The sequence below is a fragment of the Leptosomus discolor genome, chromosome 2 (genome assembly GCF_034619465.1).
Source record: "Leptosomus discolor isolate bLepDis1 chromosome 2, bLepDis1.hap2, whole genome shotgun sequence".
In the NCBI taxonomy this organism is placed as follows: Eukaryota; Metazoa; Chordata; class Aves; order Leptosomiformes; family Leptosomidae; genus Leptosomus; species Leptosomus discolor.
In genome coordinates this window covers 78879701-78896421 of record NC_141392.1, presented here as the reverse complement: position 1 = coordinate 78896421, position 16721 = coordinate 78879701, and positions in this window count along the sequence as shown.

Genomic DNA, 16721 nt, shown 5'->3' with positions numbered 1-16721 from the left:
AATCTAAAAAAAAATGTAAGCAGCATTTAATAATAACAATAATACATAGAGTAGCATGAGAAGCAAAGAAGAAATATTCATAAATAATTTGTGAAGTCTTTTTGTGTTTCGGTTGTCATGCCTGATTACAACAAAGCAGATAAAGCACTTGAATCCGAGGAGAAATTGTTATACTCGGAGAAGAGACTAAGGAAAAATCAGTTAGGTGCTCTCAAGTCAGCTGCACCTCATGAACTCCCTCCTAAGACTTGTCAAGACCTAGCGAAATGGACTCCTGCTGGACAGGTGGGGTTCAAAAAGAACAGGTGTAGTACCTACTGGTGTGGGGGAAGAACACCTGGAGATTTATCAGCAAGTCCATGTAACTTAAATGCCAGCAACAGCGCCAGAACAAAAACTGTAGACACCTAGAACCGGAAAGGAAACAACTGCCAGCATCACTCTGTCAATTCATTTCTTCCTCCGGCAGGATAATACATGTTGTCAAGTGTGAAAAAACATTCATTGTCAAGTATTTTGGCTTTAATTATGCTTCAGGGGTTACTTAATGTAATCTTGGCAAGCCAGGGAAGTAGAGGCAACATGAAAATGCTGTAAAGTGAGAATGTAAAAATGGTGGGATAATCATACCCCAACAGGTTGTTATTAATGATATTAATGATGTACTTCCAAAGGCAAGGAAGTGTGTAGAGATCCACAGAGGCTTGTCGTGAACTGATTCTCTGTTTCATTGATTCATTCTGTACAATGTTCCAGTCAGATAATGCCATAACATGTACCAATGACTCCGACCAGGAAGGGTAAATTGGAGAAGAGATATAAGAATTGGAAAAGTTTCAGAAAGGACAAGGACAATCAAGAGTTGTGGATTGGCTTCCATTTAAGTGGGAACTGAGTTGGAACTCTGCTATCTGGAAAAGAAACACGGGAGAGGACATAGTGGAAAAATTACGAGTAGCAAGGAGTGGCATGGAGAGAGGAGATGGGGCTCTGTTGTTCACTTTCTGCAGTCGGGCAAGGGGACGCTGAATGAAGCTGGTACTATTAGTTTCAGAAGCAAACTAAAAGAGATGGTACAACAGCAGTTCTTGCCAAACGATGTGATGATTGCTGAAAACTGATGTAAGTAACACGGGAGAAGTTCGTGGAATGAACATCCACAAAAGCAACTGTGATGAGTTGACCGTGGCTGGATGCCAGGTGCCTGCCAAAGCCTCTCTGTCACTCCCCTCCTCAGCTGGACAGGGGAGAGAAAATTGACAAAAGGCTTGTGGGTTGAGATAAGGACAGGGAGAGATCACTCACCAGTTACCGTCATGGGCGGAACAGACTCAGCTTGGGAAAAAAAAAAAATTAAATTATTACCAATCAAATCAGACTAATATAGTGAGAAATAAAAACTAAATCTTAAAAAAACCTTCCCCCTCCCTTTTTCCTGAGCTTTGCTTCCGAATTCTCTCCCCCCTCCCTCTGAGTGATGCAGGGGGATAGAGAAGGGGGTCGCGGTCGGTTCATCACACATTGTCTCTGCCGCTCCTTCCTCCTCAGAGGGAGGACTCCTCACAATCTTCCGCTGCTCCAGCGTGGGGTCCCTCACGAGGGAGACACTCCTCCATGAACTGTTCAATGCGAGTCTTTCCCATGGGCTGCAGTTCTTCATGAATGTCTCCAGCATGGGTCCCTTCCACAGGGTGCAGTCCTTCAGGAACTGACTGCTTCAGTGTGGGTCCTCCCCAGAGTCACAAGTCCTGCCAGAAAACCTGCTTCTGCTCCTGCTCTCTCTCCAGGGGTCCACAGGTCCTGCCAGGAGCCTGCTGCAGCGCGGGCTTCCCATGGGGTCACAGCCTCCTTTGGGCATCCACCTGCTCCAGCATGGAGTCCTCCATGAGCTGCAGGTGGATGTCTGCTCCATCATTAACCTCCAGGGGCTGCAGGGGGAGAGCCTGCCTCACCATGGTCCTCACCACAGGACGCAGGGGAATCTCTGCTCCAGTGCTTGGAGCATCTCCTCCCCTTCCTTCTTCACTGACCTTGCAGAGTTGTTTCTCTCACATATTCTCACTTTTCTCTCTGGCTGCAGTTGCTGTTGTGCAGGTTTTTTTCCCCCTTCTTGAACACGTTACCCCAGAGGCGCTACCACCATCACTGATGGGCTCGGCCTTGGCCAGCAGCAGGTTCGTCTTGGGGCCATCTGGCATTGGCTTTATCGGACATAGGGGAAGCTTCCAGCAGCTTCTCACAGAAGCCACCCCTGTAACCCCCCTGCTACTAAAACTTTGCCACACAGACCCGTTACAACTAGATGCGTAAAAGTCACGTCTGCCTCAGGAAGCCCCTAACGGTCCTCAAATTGTTTGGAGCTAAGATTTAGCTTTGATACTAGAAAAATGTTTCCTGACTGCCGTAGTCATAGTAGAATAGATTCTCTGAGGAGATGTGATTAGATAATTTGCAAGAGGAGCATATGAGAGGAGTGATGTAGATCCATTGATCTTGCTTTGGGATGAAGAGATGATTGGATGACCACCTAAAATTCTGTGGAAAACACTAGGTATTTATTACTTATATCACAGTAACACTGAACGTTCTTTGAGCAAGAATCCCCGATCCCAGACACAAAAATAAGCAATTTACATAATATTAAAATATCCAAAATGTGATGAGAATAATTTTAAGTGAAAATACAGAATTGTTGAGGAGGAATAAAATTATATATTGAGTTTTAATGTTGTAGCAAAGGGTGATGGAATGCTGTTAAAATTAAAAAAAAAAAAAACTATTCAATTTTTCAAAAATAAATGTTCCAAATACCCTCAGCATTGTCAAAAAGGTGTGCAAATTTTCTATTTTGAAAATGCTGATGAACTTAACAACAAAGTTTTACCATTAATGTGTAAATGAGATACCAGCTAACAACTTTCTTTTCTCAGCAAAATTAATTATTTGAATGCAATTTTAACAACTGTTGTTTTGTAAAATGTATGTTTCTACTGGCTAGCGTTACATGGAATATTGTAGTAGACTAGAAATGATCTGGTGTACCTCAATACCTAGTTCCACGTGACAAATTTAAATACTTAACTGCTTAAGGTTTACTTTTCTGATCTGTCAAAAAAGAGGGAAAAGAAAGATTAGTGTCCTGTGTTAACAAGATCCTGTCTTAAGCTAATACCGACTAGACATGTGGTGGCTAGACTCCAGTCTTCTCTAAGAAATTATTGGATGGCTTCCAGTCCTTTTATCAGATTTATTTTTCACAGTGGTTTTTAAAAGGTAATTGAGATGTTGATTATGCAGACAAGACTTGTGAATTTAACACACCCCAATGATGAATGAAAGGAGATTGTGTTTCCTAAGGATCAGACTTAGTTTGCAGATAGCAAATTCTGAGACAGTCTTTAAAAGAAAAAACAAAACAAAACAAAACAAAACCCCACCACAACAGAAATCAAATGGAGGTTCAGAGGAAAACAGGTTGTTAACCTGCCTACGTATCTTAAAAAAAAAAAATCCCCAACATGTAATAACACTGCCTGATCTTCAGAAAGCTCCTAGGTACCTGAATGACAGCCTGAACTCCCCTGGTAGATGACAGCAGTTGAGGTATGCTGTCTAAAATTCAGTCGTTTAAAATATCTGGAGAATGCTAAGAGGGCATACACAGCGAAAGATCTTCAGCGCTGCAGTTCGTTGTCTCCATTGGTCTGATAGTCTGAGTATCAACTTTCAAGAACGTTGCAAGGTGTCTTCTCAAGCCTTTGTTTTTATTGCTAACTGAAGAGTGGTTTTTCATTTTAATTATGAATCACAGTATTTAAAGCTGTTGGTTTTATAGCCCTGTAACATGTAAAAGGAATTAATAGCAGAGAAAAAATAGGTGTTTTGAGTATTATGGGCACATTTCTGGTCAACCTGGCTTATAAAAAAAGGTTTTATTACCTCTGAAAAGTTATGAAGAGAAGCGAGAAGAACGGTCAATGGTGTGGAATGGCTTGTCTATGAGATAAAGCAAACAAGACTAGGACTCTTGCATGTGAAAAGGGTGGATTCAAGTAGCCATGATAAAGGTTTATAAAATCTTAAAGTCTTGTCAGTGTGGAGAAGGTCACTAAAAAGTGAAGTTAACAGGCAACAAGCTTAAAACAAATGTGTTGTGGAGGCCAGGGTGCAAAGTGTGTTCCAATGAAAATTAAACGGTTCATGGAGTACTGGGTCGTCAGCGGATTTTAAGTGTGATGGGCGTAGGTGCAATCTGGCTCAGTCACTGAGTTACAGACTGCCGCAACTGGCTGTGGAAACCAGGTAAAGAATCGCACTGCGCACGCCTTGTTCCGTAAACTCTGCGAGCGTGCAAGAGATGTCAGAGGATGTATTCGTCCCCCGTCATGGTCACAAGAAGCCAGGCTGGCCTTATGTGGTATGACAGTTCTTACCTGGAACAGCATGTGCTCTGGTCTGGCGTTTTTAAGTCTGTGTGGTTGCCTTTGCTGATCTCTGCAGAAGAGCAGATGAGCCTGTCCCTAGCCGTGTTGCCAAAAATGATGCTTCTCCTTCCCTTGTCACAGGGTTCTGTCGCATGGATCTTGCCACGCTTTCCTCCTTCTTTCCCAGACCTGCGTGATATTGTTGCCAGGACAATATTCACCTGCAGCACTTGTACAGAACACTTTCTCTTAAGTGTGGAGGCTTGGGCATAAGATGAAAAATGGGTCCTATACGTGATTTTTAGAGCACAAAAATTAAATACTTTTTAAAATATTAGACAAAAAATGTGATTTATTTTGCTGCAGATACTTGATGGAGTAGAGGAGCCCTTTCAACAAGAATTTTAGCCTAACCTGAGTTTATTACATATTTCTTCTGGCAGATAACACAACAAGCGATAGGATATAAATGAGGTGTCATCACATTATTCATGGTTTTGAAATCCGTCCTGTGCCGCAGTCTACCTCTATTGGTCCAAAACATGCTATAGTTGTCTTTTTCTCTTTCTTTTTTTCATTGATGCTAAGAAAGGAAAAGGACCAACTCCATTCTTAAGTGTTCCTTAGAAACATTAGTATGTGTGTTCTTTTTAAGTAAAATAAACAGTATAATGCAATTCTCCCCTCTTCGGTCTGCTTCTGTAGGGGACACTTCAGCAACACTTCAAATTCAGCTTTGCCAAAGGTTGCCGATGCTGCTAATAGAAACAGACAGTATTGGCGTGCTATTGAACAGTGACGATCTGTGAGCATATCCAGAGCTTTTTCCTTTATTCCAAGTTTTGAAGAACTAAGGTTGTTTAGGGGCTAAAGATCAGAGCATACTCCAATTTCTAAATGGCCTCACTAGCGTAGAGGATGAATTAAATGTCCTCTTGAGGTCCTTTTCTTTTTGTGTGTTTATGATTCTCGATACAACTAATAGTAGAACCATGTGTGAACATGTGTGAACAATGACTGTTGTTTGCCTTTGCTCATCATAGCAATCAAAGAGGCAAAAAGCAAGGAAACTTGAGAATATGTGTGCCCTCTGAATGAATGTCCGTATATTTATATACCCTTATATTCAAGGGTACACCACTGCCTCAGTATTTAGTGGCATCTTTTAAGAACATCAGAAGGGCTGAGACAAAACAAAAGTATTAAGGGGGTGCAATTAATTGCAAAATGTTGTAAATTCTTACGTATTTAACTTCCAGTTCAGTGCTAAATGCAAAATATATTCAGGGATGCATGTTTACAAGTCAAAGGGTTGTTACAGCAGTGATATAAAATCCGTAATAAATGTTGATTTAAATAGAGAATGTTACAGTCAAACACTGGGTACACTGTGGTCTGCAGTCAGCAGTGTAAAAGTGCTACTGGAGAGCCAGTAGACAGTGAAGAGATAAATAAGCTCTTGCTTTTAACCCAGAGTTGCTCGAGTTTCTGTGTTTTTAAGGTTTTTCTAAGTTCTTGGAGCACAGAATGGATAGAATCAATGGTTATTAGCTTCCATGTTGTCACAAACTGCTCAGGAAAGAAGGGAAGGAGGATACCCTCCACCTAACTCCTTTCCCTAGCAGTAAGCTACACAGTCTCCCAACCCTAAATACAAGGTCTTCCTTCACCTAAATACAGGGTCTTCCACCACCTATCTCATGAGGTCTGCTATCCCGCCGAACAGCCTGGGCTTCATCAGGGTAGGAAAAACAAGACATTTTTCCCTGACTCATCAAGGAAGATCATCAGCCAAGCCCCTTGACTAATTTTGGTCCCGCTTTTTTTTTTTTACCCTGTTTCAGGTTTTCTTGGAAAAATTCTTTCTGCTTGCCAAGACGTTCCCAAACAGATAGGACATATTGATGGGCATTTGCAGCTTTGAAGCCTTAATTCTTTCCACTGTAGCAGGAAGAAGTCTAGAAGCAAAAGCGTCTCCTGAAGTCTAACAACTCCTTTGGTTGATGACTGTATAAAAATTCAAGGAAGGGAAATCCAGTGGAGGCCCAAAAGCAAACCAGGTAGTGGTAACGTGAAGTCAGTGGTCAGTGTCAGTGGTTACAAATTTCAGTGTCACTTTCAGAGGCTGACTTAAACTCCAGATCCACCCAGCTAGTTTGAGGGCTGCATAAATGGCTAAGGGTCTTTCTTTTTAGCAGGCTACTTTATAGTAGACTTCATGACCCAAAAAATCCTGAGCTCAACCCTATGAGCTGTTAGCATGTCCTGGGAAATTCGTACTTGAAACAGTGTGCTTTTCCAGTGGTATTGCTACTGTCCATGCCTGTATTGAGTGCCTTGGAGAATTAGGCACCTCCAGGTGGTAATTAATTCCATCTGTTGTAGAAATCGGTATTATACAGGGATGAAACACCTTCTGAGGTGTCTGTAAGACATCTGTAGTAAGACTAGATCTCAAACTGAAAACTTTTAAGTGATTAAAATTAGCTAAAAGTAGTAAAATTAGCTAAAATGAGTTACATCGTGACAGGTATCATCAATAATACTTCCAAATTTTATTAACTTCCTTGGTGTCAAGGTAAAAAATGTCATGCCAAGGAAAGACTACTATTCCCAACTTACCACTTAGAGCTTTTAAGTCATTTGCTCGTTGAATACAGTCAGCAGAATTCTCAACACTGAGATAAGCAAAAACTAATATATCTATCCATTGCACTCACATATCTAAAGATGTCATGTTCAGCTGCCTAAGAGCAGTTGGTCAAATTTGTCTTTCACAGTGAATAAAATCAGATCAATTATCAGTCCTGCGAGAGAAACAGTGTCCCTGGATTTTACATAAAGTTCATTGCCATGAGCATTCTCAGGGGAGACCAGAGATACAGTGTGTTGCTTTTCAAAAAGATAATAGTGTCAAAACAATTAAAACTGTGGAGCTCGTAGCATTTATTTTGCTACAAGTAATGTCTCCTTCAGAGATAAAAATTATTTTATTTTCAGGGTTTGGAGGAATGCAGATCATTATCAGAAAGGGAATGCAGTACTAAGTAAGAATAAAAACCTTCAGCCCTTTCACTCTCTTTTTCCTCTGTAAATTCTTCACACAGACATACAAAATTATAAGAACTTTAAGCTAGTTAGCCGACAGCATAGAAGAGAGAAATTGATATTGATATTTCTGTTTTTAAATCCCCAGACAAATTTGTGGCATAAAGACTTCAGTGAAATTTGGATCTCATTTTTTTTTGCATCTTGTCTATCGTTAGATTTCTTGGTCTTCCCAAAGAGTCTTCTCTGAACAGTGCTGAGCCCAAGCATCCAGTCCTAAATTGGAGCTTTTTGCTGGATGCCAAAATACAGAAACTAATTCAGTGTGTGGGGAATGAACTCAATGTGTGGGGAAGTGCATTTCAGCTGTATTCTGTTGTTTCCTTTTACCGAAAAAATAGATTCTTCTAAAGTTCAGATTCACTTTAGCAAGCCCTGTTCAATTAGTGGCAAACTATGAGACAGGACTAATTGAAAAAAAGATCAAATCTCCTCAGAAAGGAAAAATATTGTTAAATAATTACAAAGAGGTAAAAGAGTATCTCTTCTCTTTTTTTTTGTCTGACACTCATACTGAAGGAGCAGATAGCAAGGTAGCTCACATTTCATCAAGGAATGAACTAAAAATCTAACAGAGTATGATATTTTTATAGGATACTCCAGATAGGCAGACATGATCAGATGTGCTTCCCCCTGCAATTCCATTGGCCTTGATTCCCTTCCCTAGCAGTGGACACACGAGTGCAATTTGAGTCCTTTGAGGAAGCCACTCTGCCAGCAGATATTCTCTTCTCCGCTGCATTGCAGGGTTAAGAGTCAGCACATCTTTCGAATGTGGCTTGGAGCCATTTTTCTCGACAGCCATGTGCTTCTTGTGGGCTGAAATGGCTTCTTCTGGACACACCAGCAAACCAAGTTTGGAAACTGCCTGTCTCTTCTGTGCAGAAACTTTCCTGTGCTGAAGATGAGGCTATGTAACAGAGGACTTTTGGTGAATTACAGGAGAGATCAACTTAATTCGTAGTGACCTGCTTCAGCTGCCTTCCTCTTTCCATTGTTACTGTCAAAGAACATAAGACATTCACAGAAAACAAGTCCATGCTGCTTTCCTTCTGCTCCTGAGAGGACTGCTCTTATTCCTGTGTAGATGCTGTAAGGGACGGAGGAAATTAGATCAAGCCACTCCAGACAGAGAACCGTGTATAATCCCAGTGAAAACAATGATGAAGGACCTACAGGTATCTCTGTGAATTCTGCTGCTAACGCAGCTGCATGTCTGCACTATACACTGATTCATACCGCTGTATTTTAGTACATTTGATGATGTAAGATGCTACTGCAGTGAGACTTACAGTGAACTTTTCAGGATATATTAGCTGTGTATCATTGGATAGATAGGCTTTACACATATATACATGAATCCTTGTTTTTTCCAGACACTTTTCGGTTTCCAAAATATATCTTTAACCTTGTTGTCAATAGTATTGAGAGTAAGACAATGTAGCATTAAGCTGTTTCACTTTTATCTGTTTTCTGGACTGGAAATCAATTGTTTCATTTGCATATCCTTCTAAAAACAATCAATGCAACCTCACTTTGTTGTAGATGGAATTTATAAGACAATAATAATAATAGAGATTGTGTCCGCATTTATTTCTACTGCCAAGTGAAAGGTGAACTTGGCTGTGTTCGGATTTGAGTTCTGAGCCTCATTATTTGTGCTATAGGTGCCAAAACAATACTAACAGAGGTAATAATAATATTTTTTACATCTCACAAAATAAGATCTATTATTTCTGTTGTCTTATTTTTGAGCAATATTATTCTATGTAAAAAGATGATGGTTTTATCATCACTTAATGGAATTTCTTAAAACCGTTTTAATGTCTTCTTTTAATGGACAAACTTAGTTCCCTAGATAATACTGAAAACCATATTCTAGAAATGTACAAATTGTGTATACTTTGACTGTGTTTGCTTTCATTTTACTATGAAGAGATTTCATCAAGGGGGAAAATTCACTCAGAGAAGGCTCTGAAAGCATTGCAGTTGCTTTGATTCTGCCAACTGACAGGTAAGCTGTGGGTCAGGTCATCACAGAAATTCTCCATCACTTTTTCTGGTTTTATTTTATCTGCATTGTTGAACTTTTGAATTATTTCCTTCTATTTCTTTCCTGCTTTGCTGCACGAACTATACTAAATCCTGGTTTCTCTTTCTGAGACTTATGACAGTGGTGCAAGAGAGGTGCAGATCCTTCTCTAATTTGGTTTAATTCTAATTAGAACCTAACATAAAAGGTTAAAAGTGTTATTGTCTGTTTTTATGACCCACGTGATTTACACTGACTCTCAACAACATTTCTAAACTAAAGGACCATCAATTACAGTTTGTGCAGCATCCATTTCTATTCTCTGTGGAGCAGTTAGTGCTGCTTGACGCCTACCTACATTTCCTTAAAGCTGAGTTGCTGAAATTTCTCAGTAATAAAGTGTCCAGGCTTGGGGATATATTTTTTAACTCTCTCTGTCTAAGACATCTGTGCCTCTGATCTGAAGTAACTCTGTCACTTCTATTACATTTCTGCTACCTTTCTGTTGTATTAATATTTTGAAAGAAAATTTTACTGTGCCTCAAAACAAATCCACTGTGCTCAAGGATTAGAGTGGAGATACTTTGAACTATTTTCATAATGTCCTAGCCCTTAACTTTGCAATATCATTACTGGAGCTCGATAGGCTTACAACTATGTCTCATATTTAAAAAACAACATCACTCTTCTTTTAGTAAAACCCATCTTCTGCACAAAGCATTTTTGAGCAGAAAATAGCAAAGGGTGAGTAAGACATAGACACAAGCCTTTGTTCTGCTAATCATTATGCTCCTCTCGGTGTTAGCCTATGTGGAATCAGTGAAGAGCCGGCTATTTAAACATCTGTTTGGGCAATAAGAAGTCGATAATCATTCTGCCCTTGTCTGTCTAACTTTGCTGATGCCGTTCTTGTAAGATTCTTGCTGGCTGTCATGTTTTCCCTACCACATCTCGGGTTAGTTGTGTTTGCGACTTTATTCTGTGCAGCTGCAGCTCTCTACAGATGTGAGGGTTTTTTCCTCCAGATAATTATGGCAATTTCTTTATATTCTCTCATGTTTCTAGAACATGCATATTTACACTTCTGCAACAGTAATCATGAGTTAAAGTCCTGTAATTCGTTATCTCTATACTCAAGCAGAGATCACAATAAGGAAACCTGCAAGGTGAACCATGCTGAAATAATTACATTGTATCCTGAACGACAACCTGAACATATTAAATGAAGAGTGGAACTAATTATTTTGTTGCATTTGCTGCAAATTTAGATTTTATGATATACTGAGATTTTCATTATCTATCCGTTTCAGGTCCTTGTTAACTCTGTAAAAATTGCACTCAGGCTGCCACCATTTGCTGTCATTCTAGAATTATTTCTATTTTGAAGGGCAAGCGAAATCCATTAATTTTGTTCCTGATCAACTAATTTCCTTCTTGGAAGTGTATTAAAACTGGGCTGATTTTAGTTGTTGGGAGACAAGGGAACGTCCTGTCACTCAGAAAAATTCAAAGGAAGCAATCTCCTTTCTTTTATCAAGCAAATAAATAAACTAATTAATTCTATACACATGAGAAAATACTGCATTGATCTATCCTTACTTAACACAATGATAACTGGAGATAGTTGTTCTGCTGTTTCTCTGCTATTTGCTGTTGATGTTATACAGGTGGACTCCCCTTGGTATCCCAAACCTCCTGTAAAGTATTGCTGCAGAAGTTGTTGATGCCTGTGAACAAGCTAATAAAGTACCAACAGAAGATCAGAAAGTTTCACATAAATGTCCAAATTAATTTCCAGATTTGTATCAAGATATTGCTCTCTAAACTTCTACCTTTAAATTCAGAAGAATGGGAAGATGTAGCCTCATATTATAACACCATCCCTGAGACTAAAAAAAAATAATGCAGCTATTGCTATACTCTTTGGACTGGCAATAATAGTATTTCATGCTCTGAAATGGTTCCTATTTTGCAGACATTGGAGTTATGTCTTTTACGCTTGCACCACGACAAAATGCATGACAAAGCCTTGGGGAGCACAGCAGTGCTCCCAGCAACTATCTTGACTACGTACATGCAAAAGGCAGACCTTGCTACACACGTTCTGCTGGATGCTGGTGGCTTTTAACTCACAAAAGACAGAACATCATTAGTGAGATTTTCAAACTAAGGCATACTCCCTTGTTACTCTAGCCAGTGCCTTTATGTTTGTTCAGTGTTCTAGGGTAGGATTACTAACAATTTAAAAAATATTTAAGCTGATAGATGTCAGCATTTAAACAGAGACATGTTAAAGAGGGCTGTGATTGCAGTGGTAAGAATGCTTTCGTATATTGGCAATTCAAAACCATAAAGCTCTGGAAAAAATGGAAGTAAATTTTGATACCAGCTTTACTTCTTTTCTCAGCTCACTGTGCGGTTACTGAATAATTTTCAGAATCGTGTAGCTGGTACACAATCAGTGACACAGAGAAGGTGTACAAAAGCTATTTAAGCCAAGGGAGAAATTCAGCCTTTTCTAAGAAACTTGAGCAGAAGGTGGCATACAAAAAGCAACCACAAGATGTCAGCCTTAATGAATTACAGTAAATTATTCTGATTAGCTCCTTCCTGATAAGTAACTAGACAGGGGGAAACTATTTATCATGTTGAAAATTTTGTGCAGAAAGTAATCTAAGAATAATATTCCTAAACATATTCAGAAAAAATTAATTATCAACTCCAAAAGATAGTCTCTATGCACGTTTGTTTATATTAGAAAAAAAGCTGAAGATTTAACCCTTCTGCCTGAGACTTGAAGGAAGGACATACCAGGGATTTGTCACTGCCCACTTGTCCTTTTTTTTTAGACTATTCTCTAAGCATCTGCTGTCAGAGCTGGGGTATCAGAATAGATGGACTTTGAGCTTTTCCCTGTAAAGCTATTTCTATATTCCTATTATTCTTGACCATGTTCTCATCCTATGGTTCTGAATACTTGTAAGATAATAAGAAATTCCAATTTCCATTTCCAGTCCAGGTTTGGAGACGTCTGAGTGACAGATACTGATTGTTGTTCACAGAATACTTTGCAATCTGTTCCCCCATAGTTTGCCATTTGAAAGCCAACAAAGGAGTTTTGCTCTCAATTGCTTTTTTTGAGGGACGCTCTGTTTGCCTCTAGCTACTCACACTAGCAATGTTCTTGTGTTTGGTACCGGTTGCTCATACTAGCCAGGTTTACCATTAGCTACTGCCGTCAGTCACAACCTCCTGTTGTTGTTTCTGCTGGTTGTTCATGCTGTGCATGCTCTGTTCTGCAGCAAAACAGCTGACTGCTTCTATGTCTCTGCTCAACCCTTTATTTCTGCAATCCCTACAGTCTTTCAGTTGCGCTTAAAAAGTTGAAGTGATACCCAGGATCTGCACAGAGACCTTGCCACAACTGGCGGATTTCCCAGCAGGATCTTACCCATGCTCTGAAAAAAAAAACAGACGAAACACTAAAAGATGCTTTGACCCAGATTTGTTTTCGGTTCCTTCATTGTGAGATGCAGTGACAAGCTGCAGCATTTGCTTCCTCAGCAATCGCAGATACGTTTCCCAGAACACGACTAAAACCCTTACACATCAACTTGTAGCTGAAATACCCCGAGGCACTACAACACTAATCAGGAAATTAAGCCCTGAACCTTCAGTTCCTCAGCTTGCTGCAAGCCAGCATGCTTACGGGGTTCTCACACAGGCTGTCATCCTCCCCTGGACCTCACACCTCCACCCTTATACACCACCTAACTGAAGTTGACCGACTCGTGATTCAGGTATTAAGTGAAAGCAGTTTTACTGAGGTTACTTTGGCCTTAAAATTTAATTCACCTGCTGTGTCCTCAGGTTTCATAATGCACTGTTTTACAGTTGCCGGTCTCCCTTGGGGCATTTGTTTCTGCTTTCTGAAGAGGTGCTGTGGGGCTTGGCTCTGGGTTTTTGAGTGGTGAGAAGCTGACAAAGAGCAGAGACACCACCCTGCAACTGCCTAATACTACTCCCAAAGCAGGGACAGCCAAAATGCAGTTGTAAAGGGCAAGGAGGGAGATGCACTGGTGTGGAGCCTCCAGAAGTCTGAATCTGCACCCCATGGCTGAAAGTCACCTGCCATCTGGGACAAGTGTGTCTGCAAATGTAGGTTATTTGTGTGCCTGGTTGAAAGATGATTCATGTTCTGCTGTAATCTGTTCTGTGCTTTGTAAAATGAAAGTGTTATGGCAGGATGTTTCAAAATTTAGGAGGGAAAATGTTTGGGGGTGTTAAAGCTTCTTCCTGGTACATCACTTACTATAACAGTATGCTTTGCTTAGAGTAACCCTTTGCAAATATTAAAAGTAAAAAGGCAAAGGATGAAAAGCTGTTATTTCTTGTTTTTTCTCAACTTCTGCCTCGTAATTTGTCTGGAATGTGTCTGGGTTTTGGTACAAAATCAGTTCCTTCCTGTGTATTTTCTTCTCTGAAAAGTAATTAGACATATTGGCCACAACTGCAGTCATAAGGGATAGAGAATCATAGACTCAGGAGTTAACATGCATTGATTTAGTACTCATCAATTATTTTGTAATGAGTACCACTGGGGAAATACAAAATATCAGCAAGACAATGAAATACCAGAACTTACCTAAAAATACATCTGACATAGATCCTTTCTGCAGAAAGTCTAATGCTTCCAACATATAAAAATCAAATTTTCAGACCAGTCAGATAATTGTATTTATATTTTTCAACATTTCTAAACACAGTCTATTAGAATTTGCCATTTAAAGAGCTTGTTCATGTCACAAAATTGATTAGAGTATCTCCCCAGCTCTTAGACCAGAAGCTCCTGGTGTGCTTGGTTTCATGGGTAACTTTACATTAGTCAGGACAACCTGAGCTCAAGTTTCATTGAAGACAGCTAATAGAGTTACTGTATTCCATTAAAGAGAGTTTTCTTTCTTTGCCTGATGCTTAATCAGCTTCTTAAATGTTATTCCCTTGTTGACCTGTTCTCAGTATATGATGTTCTAGTTTTAGCGTTTTAAGACAAAGTTATAGATTGATGTTTCTTTCAACATCAGTTTTAGCTAGTGACAGTGATGATGATGATAGATGATGTATACCTTCCCCCCATGGCAAGATGCTAATTCACAATCCATTTCCTGCCCTGCATTCCTAAGCTTACCCATTGCATTTCCTTATCTTCCTATCCTGCCACTTTAATTTGATTTTAAAAACATGCCCACCCACAACCAATACCCTTGTCCTTCTCCTCTGCATCAGCTTCCAGTATCGCTTTGGGCCTTCAGAACACACACTTACAGGCAGAAAACAAACCAACCCAAGCCCAATGAGATGTGCAGAGTTATCAGTTTTCTGTTGCAGTCTTGTTTTCCTCTGTGCACTAGAGTATTTCCCAGAGGGCAGGATGTGGCTTAGTAGTGTGTCTAAAGAGCTAGCCAGGCAAATGGGGATGTTGTGTACTTAAAGATAAGGTTTCTTTTTAATAGCTCATGGCAAGACCATGGAAGGGTAAGATTCTTGGCGTTATCCTGGTTTCAGCTTCCAAAAAACCATAAAAAGTGTTTTTCCAGATTTCTTTTTTTTTTTTTTTACTTTTTACCTGTACTACATGAAACCCATATTTGGATTTTGAAATTTTCAGACCTCTCAACATCTTCATGGCCCACTTTTTTTCTCCTTGAATTTGAACACAACAAGGTTCCTGTGGCTCGCTCCCTCCTTCAAGCACTGGCTTATGCAACAAGGGACCTGCCAAGAGGCAAAACTGTAGCTGGGGAGTCTGTTTTCCAGCACATACTGCTGGTTTCTCCTCAGTCTTGTGGCGTCCCTTGTCCTCCTTCCCATATACAGCTTGTCGGTTGGCCTTTCAGCTGCACCTGCCTATGGTACCTTGCAGCCAGAAAACAGATGCAGGTCAGCTTGGGGATATGTCCTTGGAGGTAGCTGATTGGTACCACGGCTTGCAAACATGGGACCAGGCGAGGCTGAGCAAGTGTCAATTTTAAAGAATTATTTGACATATGTAGATTTGAGAGGAAAGGTCATTCATTCTCTCTTACTCTCTAAACACCTGGCAAGCCTTGAGCTCTAGAACACAAATAATAATGATAATAAATGGTAACTTTATTATTGTTTCTTATTATAGTATTTTTTTCTTTCTTACCCTATCTATCGTTATTCAGGAAGATATGTCATTGGGTTGTGTCTGTTGCCAAAAAATTCAACTTTATGAGTGAAAGGAACTTTGTAAATGAAGAGTTAATCATCTAAAACATATATGTGGCTGGGAAAAATAGCTGTATAGGATACCCAGTCTTGTCACACTTGCTTATGTCATCACCTCATTTACTTCCTCAGAGCAAGGCGGGGGTGTGGATCCTGGAAAGAGACGAAGGGGTATGCAGGACAAGAAGCAGAATGTTTTACATCACTCTGAGCTATTGTTTCAGGCTGTTACTCATTTCCCTCTTTGGGCTATTTGGGGCCACCTAAGAGAAATCAGTGAGATGAATGGTATACTTCATAAAATTTGGAAAAACCCTGCCTATTTATAGGTCAATTCTTCTGAAGGCAACGTATGTATAAAATGATTTACCCATGGAAAATGAAGCTATAATAAAAGCAGCTATGGTAAAGTGCTAGAAGACGTAGCCATAGCCAAAAGTGTCACATAGCCACAGACCATTTGGCAAAGTTTTCTCATATGTTGGTTATTTGTAACTTGAGTTACAGAAGCGAGGAAAAGTGACACTCTCCAGCAAGCTGCTGCCTGCAATATGCATGGGATGCCAGAGAGGGCACCTGGCAGCAAAGAGCAAGGGTACGGTATGCCCATGATGTTAGTGGCTGTGTGGGACAAGAAGACAGGAATGCACAGGGAACAGCAGCCGCAGAAGGCTACAGGGAGATAAGTACTAGAGGAGTTCCGTTTATTGCCTACTGCTTTCTTCCAGGGACTGGAATGAGTTTCCCATGAACAAAACCCCAGCAACGGAGCCCCATGCTCAGGCCCCATGTCCTGGCTACATTGCAGGGCTGCATGGAGCACCGGACCCATGCTCTGTGGAGCTCGCCCAGAGGGACAGAGCAGAAACCTTGAGTTTTGAAACTTTAAGGTGCATATGCAAGGA